General features: G+C 36.9%; 1 long non-coding RNA gene across 1 annotated transcript in view; it reads right to left on the bottom strand.

Annotated features, from left to right (window-relative positions):
• Positions 1-19,195, bottom strand: part of LOC140505944 (uncharacterized) — a 77,118-nt gene that overhangs the window by 48,588 nt on the left and 9,335 nt on the right. Inside the window, exon 2 of the long non-coding RNA XR_011967713.1 lies at positions 16,328-16,462. This is a non-coding gene — a long non-coding RNA (uncharacterized lncRNA). The remainder of the gene's footprint in view (positions 1-16,327; positions 16,463-19,195) is intronic.

Here is a 19,195-nt window from a genome sequence, read left to right as displayed (position 1 = left end):
GCCCTTCCTTCTCTTTAAGTACCCCAACTAATGCTTTCTCCCACACAGTATCCAAAGGGTGACACACAGGGCAGCTCAGCCGAAAAACAATTAACAGAAAAAAAATTTTTAGCAAGCCTCTCTGATGAAGATCTCATTTGCAACATATATACATATATATGTACATACACATATATATATATGTATATAGGATGAAGTCAAATTTATAAGAAGAATAGCCATTCCCTATTTGATAAACATTTTAAGGATGTAAACAGACAATTCTCAAGAGAAAAAACTCAAGCTATGTACAACCATATGTAAAAATGCTTCACATCACTACTAATTAGTGAAATGCAAATTAAGGCAATTCTGAGATTCCATCTCATACTCATCAGACTGGGAGAAATGACCAAAAAGAAAAGAAAAATAAGTATTGGATGGACTGTGGTTGAATAAGCACAATAATACATTGCTGATGGATATATGAATGGACATAACCACTCTGGAAAATGATTTGTAATTATACACAAAAAGTTGTTAAACAGTGCACCCTTTGACCCAACTATACCACTGCTATACCTATAGCCAAAAGGTATTGAAGAAGCAAAGGTCCTTTATCTACACACACCAAAAAAAAAAAAAAAAAAAAGTTTGTAGCAGCATTTTTTGTTGGGACAAAAATAATCCTGAAAACTTAAGGAGATGTCTATCAAATAAGAAATAGCTGAATAACATATGATACATGAAGGAGATGGAGTACTATCATGCTATAAGATATCAGGAAAAGATGATTTTAAAAGGATATGGAAAACCTTAGACAAACTGATGTACTGTTTGCACTATATGGGAACCCCTCTGCATGATGGGTGGAGAACTTTAGTTTAAGCAGTTTCTCCAGGTTAGCCATCTCTTCATTTCCCATCTGGCATATTACTTCTGGACTTTATCATTCCAGATACCTTGCTTTCCTCTACCCCACCTTCCTTTTCAGCTTGGTTTTATACGTTGTGTTCTCCCATTAGATTGTTAAGTCCTTGAGGGCAGGGACGTCTTTTCTTATCCATATTTGTATCTTCAGTGTTTAGCACAGTACATGGCACATAGCAGGTTGACTGGGTTAGCACTAAGACTATTTTGCTGGAAATGGCTGAACTGCCCTGTGTGTCATCCTTTGGATAGTGTGTAGGAGAAAGCATTAGTTGGGGTACTTAAAGAGAAGTAAGGGCTATTACCAGTTACCTATTCATAACTAGGTTTGGTAGCTTTTGTGTGTTTAGGCAATTTATATTGCTTATGAGGCAATAATCAGACTCAAATAAGGCAGCAGACCTTGGGATGGATGCTGCTGCATTGGTTTCTCCTAATGGAAATCCTTTAAAAATCTTTATATTTTTCCTCTCTGTTTCCTGGTGATCTTTATTAGTGTGGTTGGATAACATGACTGTACATCCCTACATATTTCTACTCAAAACTGACCTGTGAATATTGGATTAGAAGCAGTCTTTCTCCCTTACCATTCCTGACATCCTGGAAGGGATCTAATTAGAGTAGAATACTAAGCACTGCACAGATTAGATATTTGGCCAATCAGATTTGCTATTGACATGGTGGTTATTGCCACTTATACTCATTTCTGGCAGTATTGTTAGGAATTAAATCATGGCATTAGAGAGCCCTGCTTGGCTAAGAAAACCTAATAGGTCATCATTTTGTGTCCTGACCCCCAAACAAGTGGCAGGTGGAACAGGCAACATAGACTCCCAAATGCTGAGAGCTGGATGCTCAGCCTACTTGATGGGTGTTTATGGGGTTTTTTTGAGGGTTTTTTTAAAAAATCCATCATGCCATATGCTGCCAGGCTCATGTGCAAATAGACAAAATTACAAATAATAAAAAAAAGAACCAACTGTTTTAGAGGCTGGCTATTGACTCTCAGCACTGCCATCTATGTAGTAGGCCAGTTAATGAAAGGAGTCGAGGGTGCCCAATGTTATCAACCTGAAGAGGTAAGCACCATCAAATCCAAGATTCATTCAAACCATGTTCAACCTCTGCCCAAGGGTAATTGGGTGCCAAGTGTCTATTTGGCTGAGAAGGACAGCAGCCTTGTCTTCCAGCTGGCCTGAAGGTTGGGTTAGCTTTCCTAATACTGCATGCAGCTGAGGCCCATTGTCCACTGATTGGTAAGAGAGAAAAGGTTAAGCCCTATTTCAATTGGGCTGGATTTGTCAGATTCAGGCACTTTAGATGTCAGGCAGCTTTAGTAATAGAAAAGATCATTTAATGCCTTTTGCTATTTTAAATCACAAGAGAATTAACTTTTGTAGGCTGTTTGCAAACATCTAACCTTTCAGTATCAAGCAGGCTAAAATCTCTCAAAGCAGTCTGAAATTGCAGAAATGGTATGCACTTCTGATTTCTCTTGGTATTAGAGCCAATTACTATCAAGTTTCCCAGACTATTCAAATACAGAATTTCACACACACCCCAGTTAAATTCACACATTTATTTCCCATTTTGAATAATAATTTTTAAAATCCTACAACAACCAATACCACCATTGTAGAGTGGATATGTATTCTTATCTCCATGTGTGCAAAATATAAAATTATTCCATTTTAGAAATGTTGTGCTAACATTCATTTGCACCTCGAACAGGTCACTGGGAAAGTCTGATTTGCACCTTCTAAAAGGAAATTTAAAACTAGTCACACTAGATGAATATGGAAGGTGCTGCAGTTTAAAGAACTGTCAAAATACAAAAGTCATCAGAAAAAATATAAATACACATGTGTGGGTGCTCTGAGAAGATTGTGATGACAGTCTCATGTTACATTGACTGCACACAGCATTGAACTCATAGATGATACATTATCACAGGCAATGAGCCAAGTACTTTGCAGGTATCTGCATTAGGCAAAAATGCAAGCTATTATACTTCCTGTTTCCTTTACGTTGTCAGGAAAATCAGCTGTTCCTTGGGTGCATCAATCTGGCTGGTTTTGCCTCCTGGTTAATTTAGCAACTGGAAGGGGGGAAAAAAAGAAGCCAGTCTGTTAAGATGAACAAGGACTTGTGTTTTCTGTCAGTAAGTGGTTCTTCTCAGACAGGCTGATGGGTAAATCATCTTGACAGGTGGAAACTATTTGCCTTCGACAAACTGCCAGAAATGCTCCATACCAAAGCCTGGCCATGGCTCTGCTTTAAAACCAAGAATGATCTGACTATCATTCTTGCTTAACACAAGCACTCCACTTATGAATATGTTTGACCATTCCTCACAAAAGAAGGGTCTTTAAGAATCAGGTAGACACTTGAACATTGCCTTTCATGTTTCACTTAACAAGGTGCTACCTAAGACTCTGGGGACTTCCAAAGGGAAACCAAGCTCTATTGTGACTGCCATTATAATTTTCAACTTCACATCTGTATTAATTGTCTTGATTTTTAAGCAAGGGCTTCACTAAAAGAGAGTAGGTTCAGTCACACATGTCATTTCCTTACAGGGAAAAATCTGGAGTCAATGTATTTAAATCAGCCTTTGCTAAAATATAAGTTGGAGCCAAGAGTAAAATAACTGACAACTTTTTTCAAGGGTTATATGAAAGTAAATGAGGTGTGAAAGAGGGTGTGACTTTCCAATCTCTGTGAAAGAAAACCAAGATAAACACTCTTATATTCTCTCCACTAAGATTTATAATTCACAACTACTACTGAGGACATGCATTCTCTCAGCTAAAAATTTACAACACTGACAGGCAAATGCATTCATATAAAGTAAGCTCATACCTAATCAACTAATTCACAAGCATTTAATAAGCACCTCCTCCTGATAGGTACAATGATAAATAGGAAACAGTCACTGCTCTCCATAAACTTATATTCTATTGGGAGAGACAGCATGTACATATAAAAACATATATAATGTGTTAATAAAAATTCATTGTCATAAAATACATCTTAAAGCAACATTTTTGCTGCTTTCATTTTACAACTATTCAAAATTCAAGTGGGAGGGAATGGATCGAGAGATGTTGTGGAAGTAAAACAAATAAGATTTTTGGATATGTGAGGTGAGAGATAGTGAGGAGTCAAGCGTGGGGAACTAGAGAGAGGCACAGTGCTATCCTTGATGGAAATAGATGTTCCAAAGAGCAATGGATGTGACAACAAAGGAGAAAGGCTGGTTATCTAGTGAGATTGAAAGGTAACCATTGTATAAGCAACCTACTTCGTTGTGTCAAAAGAATGTGAGAAATCTTCCCACTTCCCAGCATTTTGGAAGAATCTCCTATGGTAGACTTATGGATGAGAGTCATTCAGAATGGACAGGCACAGATGAATTATAATCTGTATTGTAGGAGGAAATACACAGAATAATGAGATCATAGCCCCACTGGAGCATTTGAATAAAAAAAAAGTAGAAGGCAGAAGGGATGTGGATAGTTAAAATAAATCCATCTTCTTCCATGATTCTGTGTATACTGAAGGTGTAATAGTTGAATAAAGCAGAGTTAGATGAATGTGCACCTCAGTGCATAGGAAAAGAAAAGTAAGAGGAAAATTGGCTACTCTGTCCTCTTGCAGTCAGTGGTACCAGTGTATGAGGCCACCACAGCATGGAGGCCACCTTACCAGCAGATGAGACAGCACTCTCAGGTTGGCAGATGCCCTTGTGGCAGCATGGGTGCAATTCACCAAAATATCCCATTACGTCAAGTGGTTCAAAGACATTTCATAATCCTGTCTTCTATAACTAGAATAGATAATTAATAATCCTGACAGAGGGTCTTATTTTTACGCTCAAGTGTATCACATTAAAGAAACAGACAGAGGCTACATAAAGTGGGACATTTTTTGTCCCATGAGTAATCATTTTTATGGCTGCTGCTTACAGTACCACATTCCTGTTTTCCCTCACCAGTGGAAAAGCTGGAATAGCATGTCACTATGCAGCTAATACATCAACTCTCAGTTTTTCCTGAACTGTGGAAATAATTTCTAGTCATTTTCACTGGTGGGAATTTGATATTGACAGAAAGTGGCTATAATGGAAATAAATTGTTAGGAGAAAAAAAAGATTTGAACGTAGTCTGAGAGCTGAAACTGTTGAAGACAAACGATGTTCAATACTGATGGGGGAAATGATGACACAAATTTGGTTATGACAAAAGACAGAAGGTCAGAATTACATTTTTTCCCTAAATTAAGTACATAGCTCTATTCTCAAAGTCAAAAGACTGTTATTGATACATTTCAGTACATTAATCATGAAAAGCAGACTTCAAGGAATAAAATTTTATCTTTGTATATAAATTCATGTCTACACTTGCCTAGCATAGATATTAACACTAGATTCTTATGACAGTTCTCGTTGTCATACATGAAAAGTCAAAACTAGAGCTATCACTCATTTCTAAAGAAATGATTTTTAGTGTGTGTGTGTGTGTGTGTGTGTGTGTGTGTGTGTGTAAACAGGGTGCTCCTGTTTATAAGTTAATAAAGCTTAAAACTATACTAAGATTTTTAGAACAGCTATATAAGCACATGATGGAAAACTGATTTACATGACAAATATGGAGTAATTAAAGTTTAGTGATCATAATAAACTAAAGCTCTATCATTCATAACACCTATGTGTGGGTATTCCAACATATCCAAAACTAAACTTGTTATCTTTCCCCCTAAACCCTCCTCCTACTTCTGCCCTCCTTGTAGAGGGCAACACTGTCTTCCCAGATCCTCAGGCTCACAGTCTAGGTTTCAACGTGTACTCCTCACTTACTCCCATCCCCCAATTCCAATCTGTTGCCATAGCCTGTTGATTTCACCTTTGCAACATCCCTTAAGTATGCCCCTTTCTCTGATACTGCCACCACTCTGGAGCAGGCCTTCATCACCTCACTCCCAGGTTATTGCAAAAGACAGCTGGTGGGTTGGCCTGCCTCAAGTCTCTTCCCACAACAATCCATCCTCCATTCAGCCACTAAAGTGATTTTCCTAAAAAGCAGTTCTGACTGTGTCACTCCCAACCTCCCTACTCAATAAACTCCAGTGGCTCCCTATTGCTTCCAAGAACAAATACAAAATCATATTTGACATTCAAAGCTTTTTATAACCTAGCCCACTCCTACCTTTCCAGTATTCCCTGTCATATACTCTTCTATCCAGTGACACTGGCCTTCTTTCTGTTCCATGAAAAAGACACTATATTTTCTCTGGAAGTTCCCTATGCCTGGAATTCTCTCCTTCTGCATCTCCACCTACTGGCTTCCCTGACTTCCTTTCAAATCCCAACTAAAACCTCATCTTCTACAAGAAACATTTTCCAACTCCTGTAATTTAATGTCTTCCCTCTCTTGATAATACCTGTTTATGCTGTATAGAGCTTGCTTGTATATATTTGTTTACTTACTGTCTCCCCCATTAGGTTATGAGCTCTTTGAAGGTAAAGACTGTCCTTGATAGGTCCCTGATACATAGAAGACATTTAATTAACATTTATTGACTGATTGGGGATATTCTTGTATGCACGTGCATCCTCTACAAAGCCCCATCCTACTTTTAATGTCTCATCACGGTGTAGAAGTAACCATAGATTCTTGAGGACAATTCTGATAAAGGACAATCTCAAACAAATTCTCCCATTCTGATATGACTTTGAATACAGTACTATAAGAGATGCATTAATTCTGATTCCTAAAGACCAGTCTAGGTAAACATGGTACAGTTCATCATTAGTGTACTGGTCATTTAGTGTTAGATTCTTTGACCTTGGAAACCAGTGAAACAAATTAAAATGCAAATGGCCCTCATCCCTATGCAATCTCCTTCTGCTTCAACAATGATGGTAGTACACTAGCACCAAAAAAAGGACAGGAGAAGCAAAGTACATAACTTTCAAACTATCAAGAAAAATAAATTTTTTAGTCATTATTCAGTTGCATCCAACCCTTTTGGGGGCTTTCTTGGCAAAGATACCAGAATGATTGGCCATTTCCTTCTCCAACTTATTTTACAGATGAGGAAACTGAGGCAAATAGGGTTAAGTGACTTGCCCAGGGTCACACAGCTAGTAAGTGCCTGAGGTCAGATTTGAACTCAGGTCTTCCTGACTCTAGACCCAGCACTTTATCCACTGTACCACCTAGCTGCCCCTTTGAACATGAAGTCCTTGTCTAATAACTAATGGGTGGATAGACTTCTGGAGTAACTAAACAGTAACAAAATTAACATTCTTTCTATTAATGAAACCAAAAGGTCAAAGGAATTTACAGCTAATTATCAGGATGGTTCAAGGATGAGACTGTTGTAGAGAATACCCAAATTGAAGAGATCACAGATTCATTAGTATGTGTATATATGTAAATACACATGAGCACACACACACACAAACACACATACACACACACACACACACACACACACACACACACACACCCCTAAGCTCATGAAGTTTTAGCTCCAGTAGGGTATACACATAACTATACAATACACACATGCATATGCATATATGTATACATATATAGATTGTATGTGTATATGTCTACATGTTTTGATCTTTCAGTACTTCAATAGTCCTATGCTTTCTTCAGAGTGGGAACTACTCCTTCCCTTGATACATACTGAAACCCATTCACATCTTCTCATCCAGTGCAAATCTTGTCCTTAACTTTCTGTAACTTCTTCACAGAGAATGTACCTAGAGGTTTTCCTCTACTTATTTTAATATTTTGTGGGTACTAATGCAGTGCTCCATCTGTCTGTCTTTTAGCTCTCTTTGCTACTAGCCCCATTCCCTTCCAGTCATACTCATTCTGGATGGTGGTTTTCTCAGATACAATTCATCATTTGCAAAATGGTGCAAAGGACTTAATGTCCACCACTTGTCTTTCCATTGCATTTTGGTTCAATGTACTTATGATTCTCTTGAAAACAAGTGGGAAATAGTAGCTAGATCTTACTAAATGCACAAAGAAATCTACTCTGGATATAACACAATTTTAAAGGGAACAAACAACATAGAATATAAGTTTCTTGAGGAACACAACAATATAGTTTTTGCCTTTGTATTGTCATCCTAAAAAAGTGATTCATACATACTAGGCAATTAATAAGGTTCAGGAGCATGAAATAAAGGCTATATAACCAAAAGATTGTTTCTTATTAATGATAATAAAAGATACTGCTTTGTTTAATGAGTGAATGATTAATTTTAAACTATTTCTAAGATTACCCCAAATTAGAAAAAAAATTTTGAAGGATTGTCAAGCATATATAAAAATTACTATGATAACATGTTTACTGCCATTACAAGAATGATATATGTATTCATCAAGGTTATTCATGATTTTTAAAAAATTCAAGAAGGGAACTGGTTGACTTCTACAAAATACAGTAGCCTATGTCTCATTAAAAGTCTTATAGATGTTCTCTTCTGAAAGTCAATATCACTTCCCAATGACTTCCTCTCTGTGTAACCAAAGTCCTCATAAGAGAACTCTACCCTGTAACAGAAAATTTCGGTTAAGCAATAGAAATCAACATATTAGCCGTATCTAACACATATGCCTCATCCTGGACCTATAGTCTATCACCTCTCTGCCAAGAATTGAAACAACTAAACAGTTGTTTAGAGAACTCTGAGTCCTCTAAAGTTGATTAGTCATTGTATTAATCACAGTTCTGATGTCTTTCAATGTTATTTTCTTTTACCTTTTTATGGTTATCTTGTATATTGTTTTCCTTGAGTACAATGTATTATACCTTCAGAATCTCACAATTGGATACAAGAATTATAGAGAATAAAATGTCCTGCTGATTTATTGATTACCCCCAAAAAGCACTTGACTAATACAAACAAAATACAGACTTAAAGATATTTTGCATGTATATTGCATATATTAAAATTATTAAAGATCACCTTATAGATGCAACCAAGGAGATAACTATAATAATCTTTCATCTCCATCCTTTTCTCTCCGTTCACAGGGCCACCAGCCTAGTTCAGGCCCTCATCAACTCTCACCTGGTCTATATAATAGCCTCCTAATTAGTGTTTCAACCTCCAATCTCCAGATTCTCTACTCTTTCCTTCACACAGTTGTCAAAGTTACATTCCTAAGACACAAATCTGACAATGACAATTCCCTGTTCTAAAACCTTCAGTGACTCCTTTCAAATACCCCTACCTCTGTTGGGATTTTGTCTCTGCCAAAACTAAAGAAACAAATAACTTCTTGATTTGCCTAAATGATAATTTCTTACTATAAATGATGGAGAACAAAGGGAAATTCTACTGTGATCCTCACTAGCTGGGAAAACTGGTTGCTGGATGTTGTTAAGTGGCATAGTAGGCAGAGTGCTGGATGTGGAGCCAGGAAGACCTGAGGTCAAATTCTGCTGCAGATAATTACTAACTAAGCAATTTCCTAAAGCACCCTATACCTCAGTTTCCTCATCCTTAAAATAAGGAGGTTGGACTCAATGACCCCTAAAGTCCTTTCCAGGGCTAAACCTGTGAGTCTATGATTCTATGAACCTAGGAGGAGAAAAAGAAGGGGAGAGGACAGGAAAAAGCACCTTCTATGTGTCAGACACTGTGCTAAGTACCTTTTAAAAATATAATCTCATTTGATCCTCACAAAAGGTAGGTGCTATTACTATCATCATTTCATAATTGGGGAAACTAAGGCAGACAAAAGTTAAATGATTTACCTAGGATCACACAGCTAATAAGTGTCAGAGGCCAAATTTTAACTCAGGTATTCCTAATTCCAGACCCAACACTCAAACAAACCCATTTATCCAAGAAACTCATTAATCCAAGCCAATAGTAAAACAGAAATCAGAGAAAGTATACATAGGAGAACAAATACCAGACAAGACAGAGTGAAAGACCTCACCTATTATGAGCAAGAAAACTTAGCCCAACTAAGATAGTCCCAGACTTCACCAAGGGGAAATTCTACAAAGCCTCTAGTATAGCAAGCTGGGGGTAGGGACATGATAGAGATTTCTAATTCCTCTCATGTTGGCTGCCTCCCAGAGTCTTATTTTCCCTTCAGATCCTTGCTTTGGCATCACGCATCTTCTCTCTCAAAGCTGATTGGTAGAATCACTCAAAGCAAAGACAGAGCCCAAAGAGATGGAAGAGATTGCTGTGAGTCACAAGATAGAAGCTTTCCTCTCTCCCTCTCTCACCCCTTTGCCTCACCCCTCATCCAAGTACAGGGCCTTGAGCTCCACTAATGAATCCCACACCAATGAGATTTGGGACTTAGGTTACATAGAATAATGGTAGAAATCAAGACATCATCAAGATTTGTATAACTAGAAAAGGAGTCTTGTTAGAGTCAAGGATAAATAGAACCTGAATGATTATCCTGATCTCATCAAATGATTTCAATCTTTACAGCTGGAGGGAGTGGTGATGATGATGATGATGATGATGATGGTGATGATGATGATGATGATGATATGAAATCACAGACCATCTGAGGTTTTCCCCCCAAAATTAATCATATTCCTTTATAGTCAGAAGCCTTTTTTTTTGGAGGCAGAAGAGTTATAACTAAATGACATACCATTCAGCCACCTACCTGGATATCTTGTCATCTGCTCTGTGAATGTGTCCATAACTGCACACACTTCCTTCCACAACTTTTCTCTCTTTGTCCATTTCTTAATTCAGAGACAGTAATTAAATATAAATTTACTCCTGGAAAGGACATGACATTTGACTGTCTTATGGATCCAGTCACAATTCCTGTGACAGAAACTTCATTCCCTAGGCACCACTCCCCCATATGTGTGGTTTCCTACACTAGAATGTAAGCTCCTTCAGGGAAAGGACTATCTCACTTGTATTTGCATCCATAGTACCTAGAAGAGAACTGGTACCGAATCAGCTTTTAATAAAGGTTGTTTATTCATTCATTCAATTCAATCCTTTGCAAACTTTTGTTCTAGGAAACAGTAGCTTTCATTTCCTACAATATGCCTATGAAATGTTACATTTGATGGAGGGTTCAGAACTACTCCTCTGGGTTCCTGTGATTGATTTTATTTTTCTTAAACCATATCTATGATCCTAGGAGCTTATGATCTAAGAATATGCAATAAAAGTTTATAAAAAGCCCGATTAAATTAAATTCTAAAGAATATTTTAAAAAAAACAACTTTGACATCATTTCCCAAAATGATTTGGTTCAATATTTTGATGTGGTCCATCAAAAGAACACTTATTCTACCAACATTCAACAAAACTTGTGACCTGCCCGCTTCCCTTTATTGTTCCCTAGATCATTAAGTTAAGCAAATGCAAGCACCTGGGGGCTCTGCTCACAATCCAACATGCATCAATTATGCTTCGACAGAATCAATTCCTGTATTTACAGTAGTTTTTAAAAATACTTTATTTGAGGCAAAAATAACATTTCACCATGTGAAATATACGTTCATATATGTTGTTGTTTCTTAACCAACAGTCAAAAGCAAATAAGTTGATGAGCTCTGTGAGGTAGGCTGCTTGAGATGTGCCTCTGGACTCTATCTTTAACTGCCTAGTTTGGTCAGTCAACAAAGAGCTTAGGGTGTCATCCTGTCAACCTGGGTTTTAATATAAAGAAGTCATCTAATTCGAGTGCACTTCCTGACATTCATACTAACAGAGGCACATAAAACCCTAAATATCTCTTTTATTTGAGAGTCAATCTGAAATGATTTCCTGAGGAAGTCACAAGAAGTCACTGCTAAGCAAATGATTATTTTTGGTGGTGCTTTGCTCCTTACCATAACAATCTTTCAATTTTTCTTATAATGCAAGAATATTATTAGTAGTCTTTTTTTAGGTAGTTGTGTTTGACCAAAATTATTAAGAATCAATTAGCGTTAACCCAGAGATTCCACTAACAGATCTATACCTAGAGGAGTTTAAAGCCAGAAAGGTACCATTTTCACCAAAATATGCACAGAATTGCTCAAAGGACTGGAAACAAAGTAGATGTCCAGTAACTGTGGGATGGATAAATAAATTGTGGTACATGAATGTAATAGAATACTATCATGATATCTATATTGTTGAGTCATTTCACTTGTGTGACCTCATCTTTGTGACCCCATTTGGAATTTTCTTGGCCACATACAGGAGTACTTTGCCTTTTTCCTCTCCAGCTCACTTAATACAGATGAGGAAACTGAGGCAAACAGAGTTAAGTGGCTTGACCAAGTTCACACAACTAGTAAGTATCTGAGACTGGATTTGAACTCAGGAAGATGAGTCTTCCTGACTCCAGGCCTGGCACTCTATCCACTGCACCACCTAGCTGCCTTTCTGTAACATAAAAAACAATGAATATGCCAAATGAAATAAGTCAAATCAGGAAAACAATATACACAATAGCTACAAATATGTAAATAGAAAGAACAAGAAAAAACATTCTGAATGCTGTACAATATCACCAAGTTTATCCCCAAGAATAGGTAAGGAACTGTATATCCCTCACTTTTCTGAAGAAGTTGGTAGTAAATTATGGTGGGGAGGGCGACTGAAGGAGGACAATTTCTTCTTAAGATTGCAACATAAAGGTCCGGGTCTTCAGCATAAACTAGACCTTTAAATGGCCTCAGACATACAGAAAACTGAAAAGATTGAGAAGTAAGCACCTCCATCCAGTCCAGAAGTGCCCCAAAACATCTCCAAAGCTGACAGAGGCAGATAGAAAGGTAATATCAGGAAACTCATCCAAGTGCAGGTAAACATGGATAGCAAAAGAAGCAGAAATAGAGGTCTTGGCAAGAAAACCAGCCTGAAACTGAAGAAGTGAGCTGTGCCAGAGTCAGCTTAAGGACAGTTAAGTGGGTTGGTCAGCAGAAACAGGGAGGTCTCACCATAAGCAAACTTAGGAAAATTCTGACCATCATGAGCTACCTTGATTTGAGAGATGCCCCTGAAAAAGATGGGACATCATAACAAAAACAGATAAAAATCTCAGAGGAAAAAAGGCACTGACCACAGAGACAGCAAGAATACCTGGAGGAAATGAAACAAGATACAGAATAGAAAATCAAGAGGGGAAAGAATGGCAAGAAAACTTAAAACTTGACATTCTTAGAGCTGACAGGGAAAACCTCATTCAAGAACTGAATGCTCTGATAATTAGAAGTGAGAGGGAACAATGACTCAACAATATAAAAAATATCAAAAAAAAAACAAAAAGAGAAACAGAAAACAGAAGAAAATCTAAGAAATGTAGTATCAAAAACTTAAAAAACCAGCCAAGGAGAGATAACCTAAGATTTAGCAGATTCACTAAAAGTTGCAATAAAAATGGATATCATATTTCAATAAATTATAAACCTAAGAAAAGTACATACTGTATAAAAAATTATATAAATAAAAACCACCCAGAACTTTTAGCACTGGTGCAAAGCGAACATAGATAAAATCTACCTGTCACCTCTTTTTTACCAGTGTAAATTTCCATGCTGCTTTCTCATGGGCAAGAGAGGAGTCAAGAACCGAAGTTCAAATCCGGCTTCATACAGTTATTATTTATATGCAGTCTCTGCCTCAGTTTCCTTACTGCATAATGGGAAAATAATAGTATCTACTTCCCAGGGCTGTTGTGAGGATCCAGTGAAATTTATTTGTAAATTGCATGGAACAGTGAGAAGTTGGCATATTGTAGGTACTGTGTAATTGCTAGTTAATATTATTATCACCTTGTGCAGTTCTTACCTGTGTCTTTCAGTAAATTGTTCACTGATCTCAAAACAGTGGGGTAGGGGGAGAACTTTCTATATGTGTTATTTTGTTGCTGTAATATATCTCCAGGTTACCAACATATGCCATTCCACCTATCTGTTCTATCAGAATGAGAGGTCCTTGAGGATGGCATTTTTGCCTTTCTTGGTATCCCCGGTACCTGGCACATAATGAGCAGTAAATATTCAATGATACAAGGCCCACCATATTATTCACTGGTCATGCCTATCTCAGTGGAACCCCCAGGAAAGCTAGGTGGCACCATAGTGGATAGAAGGCTAGGCCTGGAGTCAGGAACTCTCATCTTCTCGAGTTCAAATCCAGCCGTAGACACAAGCTATGTGACCCCTGGCAAGTCATTTAACCTTATTTGCCTCAGTTTCCTCATCTATAAAATGAGCTGGAGACATAAATGACAAATCATTCCAGTATGCTAAGAAAACCCCAAACTGGACCATTAAGAGACAGATATGACTGAAAAACAACAAAGTGCCTATCCAGGCAAGAACCATGCACTGATAGACTGTAGTCTGCCCCTTCAAAAGCATACTATAATGTTGACAATATTGTTATTATAGTGTGAGTACTTAGGGCTCTATTAAATTACTTAGTTTCTGGACTCCATTTCTTCATCTGTAAAATAAAGATGTTGGACTTCTAAGTTTCTTTCTAACTCTAAATCGATGATCCTATGAACATCAGTGATGGCTGTGATTGAGGAGACTTCAATATACGTCAGGGATGGCTATAATAAATATGACATTATCTGAAAAGAGGAGTATTTCGAAAACCTCACCATCAGTCAGGTATTCCTTCTATCTCAGTGATACATCGGTTATCCCCCTGGCAAGCTCTAGCACACAGCTTAGGTAAGCATATGTTTTCCTGCTTTCTACCTTGTTTGACACTGATAATCAGAAGATCCTTCAACAAAGTTATCTCCATGGTCGCATCTGTCATAGAATCTTGTACTATGTTAGTATATTTATGGGGACTCCTTGTTGGAGGAAAACGACTAAGGCTTCATCTTGTTCTGTTGTTTTCTATCTCATTTTTAAAATGCATTTTAAAAGCATCTAATGTGAATTATACACGAACACATGCACACACACACATGCACATACATACAGACACATATGTACATATACATAACTATATATACGTATATATATGTGTATATATATATATCTTCATATAGGTGAGTATGTGTGTGTGTGTATGCCACATAGTTAGTACTGGGTTCATTCAGGCTTCTCACTATCTTACAGGACCTGAAATTTGAGGAACTATACCACTGTTCCAAATATGAAAAAAGATTCACTGGATGAATCAAGGACAAACTGAATGAATTATGGGGAGATGTCTGCCAGCAAGAACTCAAACCAGACCAATTTGCCAGGTGCATGGTACAAACATTTATCAAATATTCAAGATAGAGTATAAAGGAGTGTTTTATGTATTAAGTCCAAGGGGAATACTATCAATTTTCCTTGATTCAGCTTCTAAACACATGCAACTTAAATATCCCTTAGTGATATATTACTTAGAAAAATATTTGTAGGTCTTTGGTCTTTGCTTTCTTTGAAATTTTGCTTTGCATCCCCAGGGACCTTAAAAATTTGCATAGAACAAATCAGCTAGACAACTAAAAAGAATGCTTTGGTTTAACCAATTAAATGTTTAAAAGCGAATTTTCACTAATGATGACTCTGGATAAGTAGAGCATAGTTTATTAAATCCCAAATATAGTAGGGCTGCAAAGGTTCATATTTGGGGCTACCTTCTACATGAGGCTTTTTCTGATTCTCCTAGATACTAGTGCTTCCCTCTTCTACCGAAAAACCTTGTTTTACTTTTTCTATATTTTGAATATACATATGTGTGTATACATGCATGCATTTATATACATACACCTATGTGTGTATGTACTTTGTCTCCCCTGTTAGAATGTAACCTCTTTGTGGCATTATTTTTTGCACTTAGCACCGAACCTGGCCCATAGTGGGCACTTAAGAAATGTTTGTTGATTGAATGAGATCTTATTTCTTAATTCCCTTATCTGTAAAAGAGAGGATTGGACTAAAAAGTTCCCTAATACCTCTGGCAAATCTAAAAATTAAATGTTATGCAAAATTAACTATGGGATATTTAAAAATATTTCACAATTAGTTAAAATAGATAGTACTTTAATTTAAAGAAAAGCTGCTTTCTCATATGGAGTCAATTCAAATGATCCTTTCTTATTCCCAGATCTTCTAAGCTATTAATTCTTTATCCTTTACTCTTTCTGTTTGACCAGGTTGTCATCTTTTTGGATAATAAATTTCTATGATTATTTCCTTTCCTCAGTTATTATTCCTATTTCCTTCTTTGTCATATGTAACAACCTGTTTACACTTACCTTGTGTCTTTCCATTGACCTCTGAGTGATACCCCATTTTGTTTCCTCAGAGATTCTAGTATCCTGTGACGTGTCACAGTACTACTGGTGGAATGTTGATAATTAAAGGCCTTGGTTTTAGGAAGAAGTTTGAAATCTGAATAATTTTACAATTTCCCAAAGGATGAGTCTCCTACCTTGATTTTGGTTCAATTTGTTGGTCCCTTTGCACTGTCTTCCCAAGAATCACTGAAGAAAGAGCTCTATAAAGCTGATTGCATTGAATTCAACGTCAATCTACGCAACGGTCATCACCATTCACCTGCTTTTTCCTATGTGGATGATTGGGGAGAGGTTAAGGATCTTGCGCAGAAAGCTCAGGACTTGATACATGAAGCACAATGACATTTGCAAACAAGAATGCCTGTAGGATGCAAGTCACCCTTAGGGAATCCCTCTTCAACTTGGACTCCATTGTGGCTTTCATCCAGGACAGCGGTTCACCTTTCAATGTCAACATTATTTACCTCGTTTATACCTTGCTTAATGTTAACGATTGAAGGGTCATCAAAGTTATCTCTATTACTATGTCTTTTGAGGAATTTGCACATAATTTTGATTTATATATTCATTAGAGACACTTGAAAGAGTGCCTTTAAGGCAGTGTTTTGCTCTAACAAACAGTACCTTACAGAGGGATTATGTATTTTCTCCAGCGTTTACTGCATTTTATAGGTAAAACTATGTTGATAATTTTGATTAATGAATATCATTTTTGAAAATCTTACTTTACCTTCCAGTACCATTATTGTGGATATTCTTGATATATATTATTCGTATACAGATTTTATAAAGATGAGAAAATAGGCAAATAAGTTGGTAGTTTTTTTATGGTTTTGATACTCTCAGTCTTCTTTTATGTATTAATAAGATCTAAGATTTTCCCCCATGCTTTTGGCACCTTCCCCTGCTGTATATACTGTGTGTGACTTCATCTCCTAATCCTGCATATTGTGTCATCTCCAGCATGTATCTCCTCTAGGTAGACTTGGTCTGATTCAGCTATTTTATGTCTCCCTCCATTTTCTTTAAATTAGTATTGCCTTTCACCGTTTCTCTCCACTTTATGAGACAACACTGCTCATAATTGTCCACTGTATTTCTCTATGACAGTTTGTAAACAGTTCTACTTTCTAGACAGTTTTTGCCCTTGGCTGCATTATCTCTCTTCTTGGCAAGTAAGTCAAGTGTTTGTCAGCTCCCTTGGCCTCTCTGTTTGTTATAGCAATTTGATTTAAACTTGTTAAAACCTCTTTATGAAATAACAAATCATTATTATAATATTATTATAGAAGCAAGATGGCATAATGGAAAAGGAGCTATTCCCAGAGCCAGAAAGACCTGGATTCAAGTCCCCGTCTGATACCTACTGGCTATGTCAAGGTGCCCATCTGCATTGGCAGAGGGAGCTTCTTCATCTAGGAAAACTTTATATGAATGAAATCCTGCATCTAGTCACAATTCCATTATTGGCACTTATATATCGTGTAAAAATTTGCAAAGCACACACACACACACACACACACGCACATATTTCATTTTAACCTCATAATACCCTATGATGCAGGTACCATAGCTAACATCTCCATTTTACTGATTAGGAAATGGAAGTTTTAAAATTTGTTCATACGGAGATAAAGTTTAAGAGAAGATCTAAACATAAGTCTTCCTGACTCCATATTCTATCCATAGAACATATTGCCTAATATAATTACCAGGTCATGGTGATATAAGATCACTACTCTTGCTCCTCCTCCTCCTGTTCACTCATTTGAGTGAAACTCATTCAATAATACCTCATTCATGAAGCTTTGTATGCCCATAATATTCTTTTCTTCCTCTAACAAGTGGTCTATACTATTTACTTGGCACTAGTACTATGGGTTATTGTGTGTTATTATTAGTTTATCAATCCAATGTACTTCCTTTCCTCTTATACTAAAAGCTCCTCAAAGGTAAGGAACTCTTCTATGAGACAGGACCTAATATAGTCTCTTGTATATAATGATTATGAAATAAATGCTAATTGCTTGTATTAATGATGATAGGTACATAGGTTAAAATAATAGCTGTCCTGTATCTGATATATATATATATATATATATATGCACATATCAGTCACATACAAGAAGTGTTTATTAAACATTTATCATGCCAGGCACTATGCTAAGCACTATGGATACAAAGAAAGTCAAGGAGTTCATGTTCTAATGGGGAAGACAACATGCAAACAAAGTATACCTACAAAATATATTCAGAATAAATGGGAGGTAATCTTAGAGGGAAAGTCCTGGAAGTAGAGGAGGGTATTAAGAAATGGATAGAGACAACCTTTTGCAGAAAGCAGAATTAGCATCACCTCTTGAAGGAAGCCGTGTAAATCAGAAGGCAAAGGTAAGGAAGGAGATCGTTCCAGAAACAAGGGACCATCAGTGAAAAGGCAGGGAACTATAAGATGGAATGCCATGTACAAGAATAACAAGGTCAACGTATATGGAGGGTAGTAACATATAAGAGTACTATATCACACTGCCACTCAGTCACAAAGAAACTGCTAACAGGCCAAGGTCTTCAACACTAAGCCCACACAACCCACTAGAAAATAACCTTGGCACACTGGCCATATAGGTGTCCTTTGAATATTTCATGGTACCTTGAATGCTTGAACAGGAACTAGAGAATGCTTTATATTTCTAATTGTATACATATATATATATGTATATATATATATGTACATATATATGTACATATATGTATGTACACATACATGCACATATATCTATGTATGTATATGTGTATGTATTTCTAGGCATGGACTATATTTAGAGTTTTTCATGAAGTAAACTTTGTAAGGGTTGGCCATCGGGGTGTGACAAGTTAAAGGGAAAATGAACTTTTGTTGTTGTTGAAAAGATTGTGTCACCCTAGCTTGTCCAGACTGGACCTTCAGGGATCACTCACTACTGATCACAACAGGACATCTGACCCACTTTGTTTCTGACTTG

The sequence above is a fragment of the Notamacropus eugenii genome, chromosome 5 (genome assembly GCF_028372415.1).
Source record: "Notamacropus eugenii isolate mMacEug1 chromosome 5, mMacEug1.pri_v2, whole genome shotgun sequence".
NCBI lineage: Eukaryota > Metazoa > Chordata > Mammalia > Diprotodontia > Macropodidae > Notamacropus > Notamacropus eugenii.
This window is presented reverse-complemented; position numbering and strand designations above follow the sequence as displayed.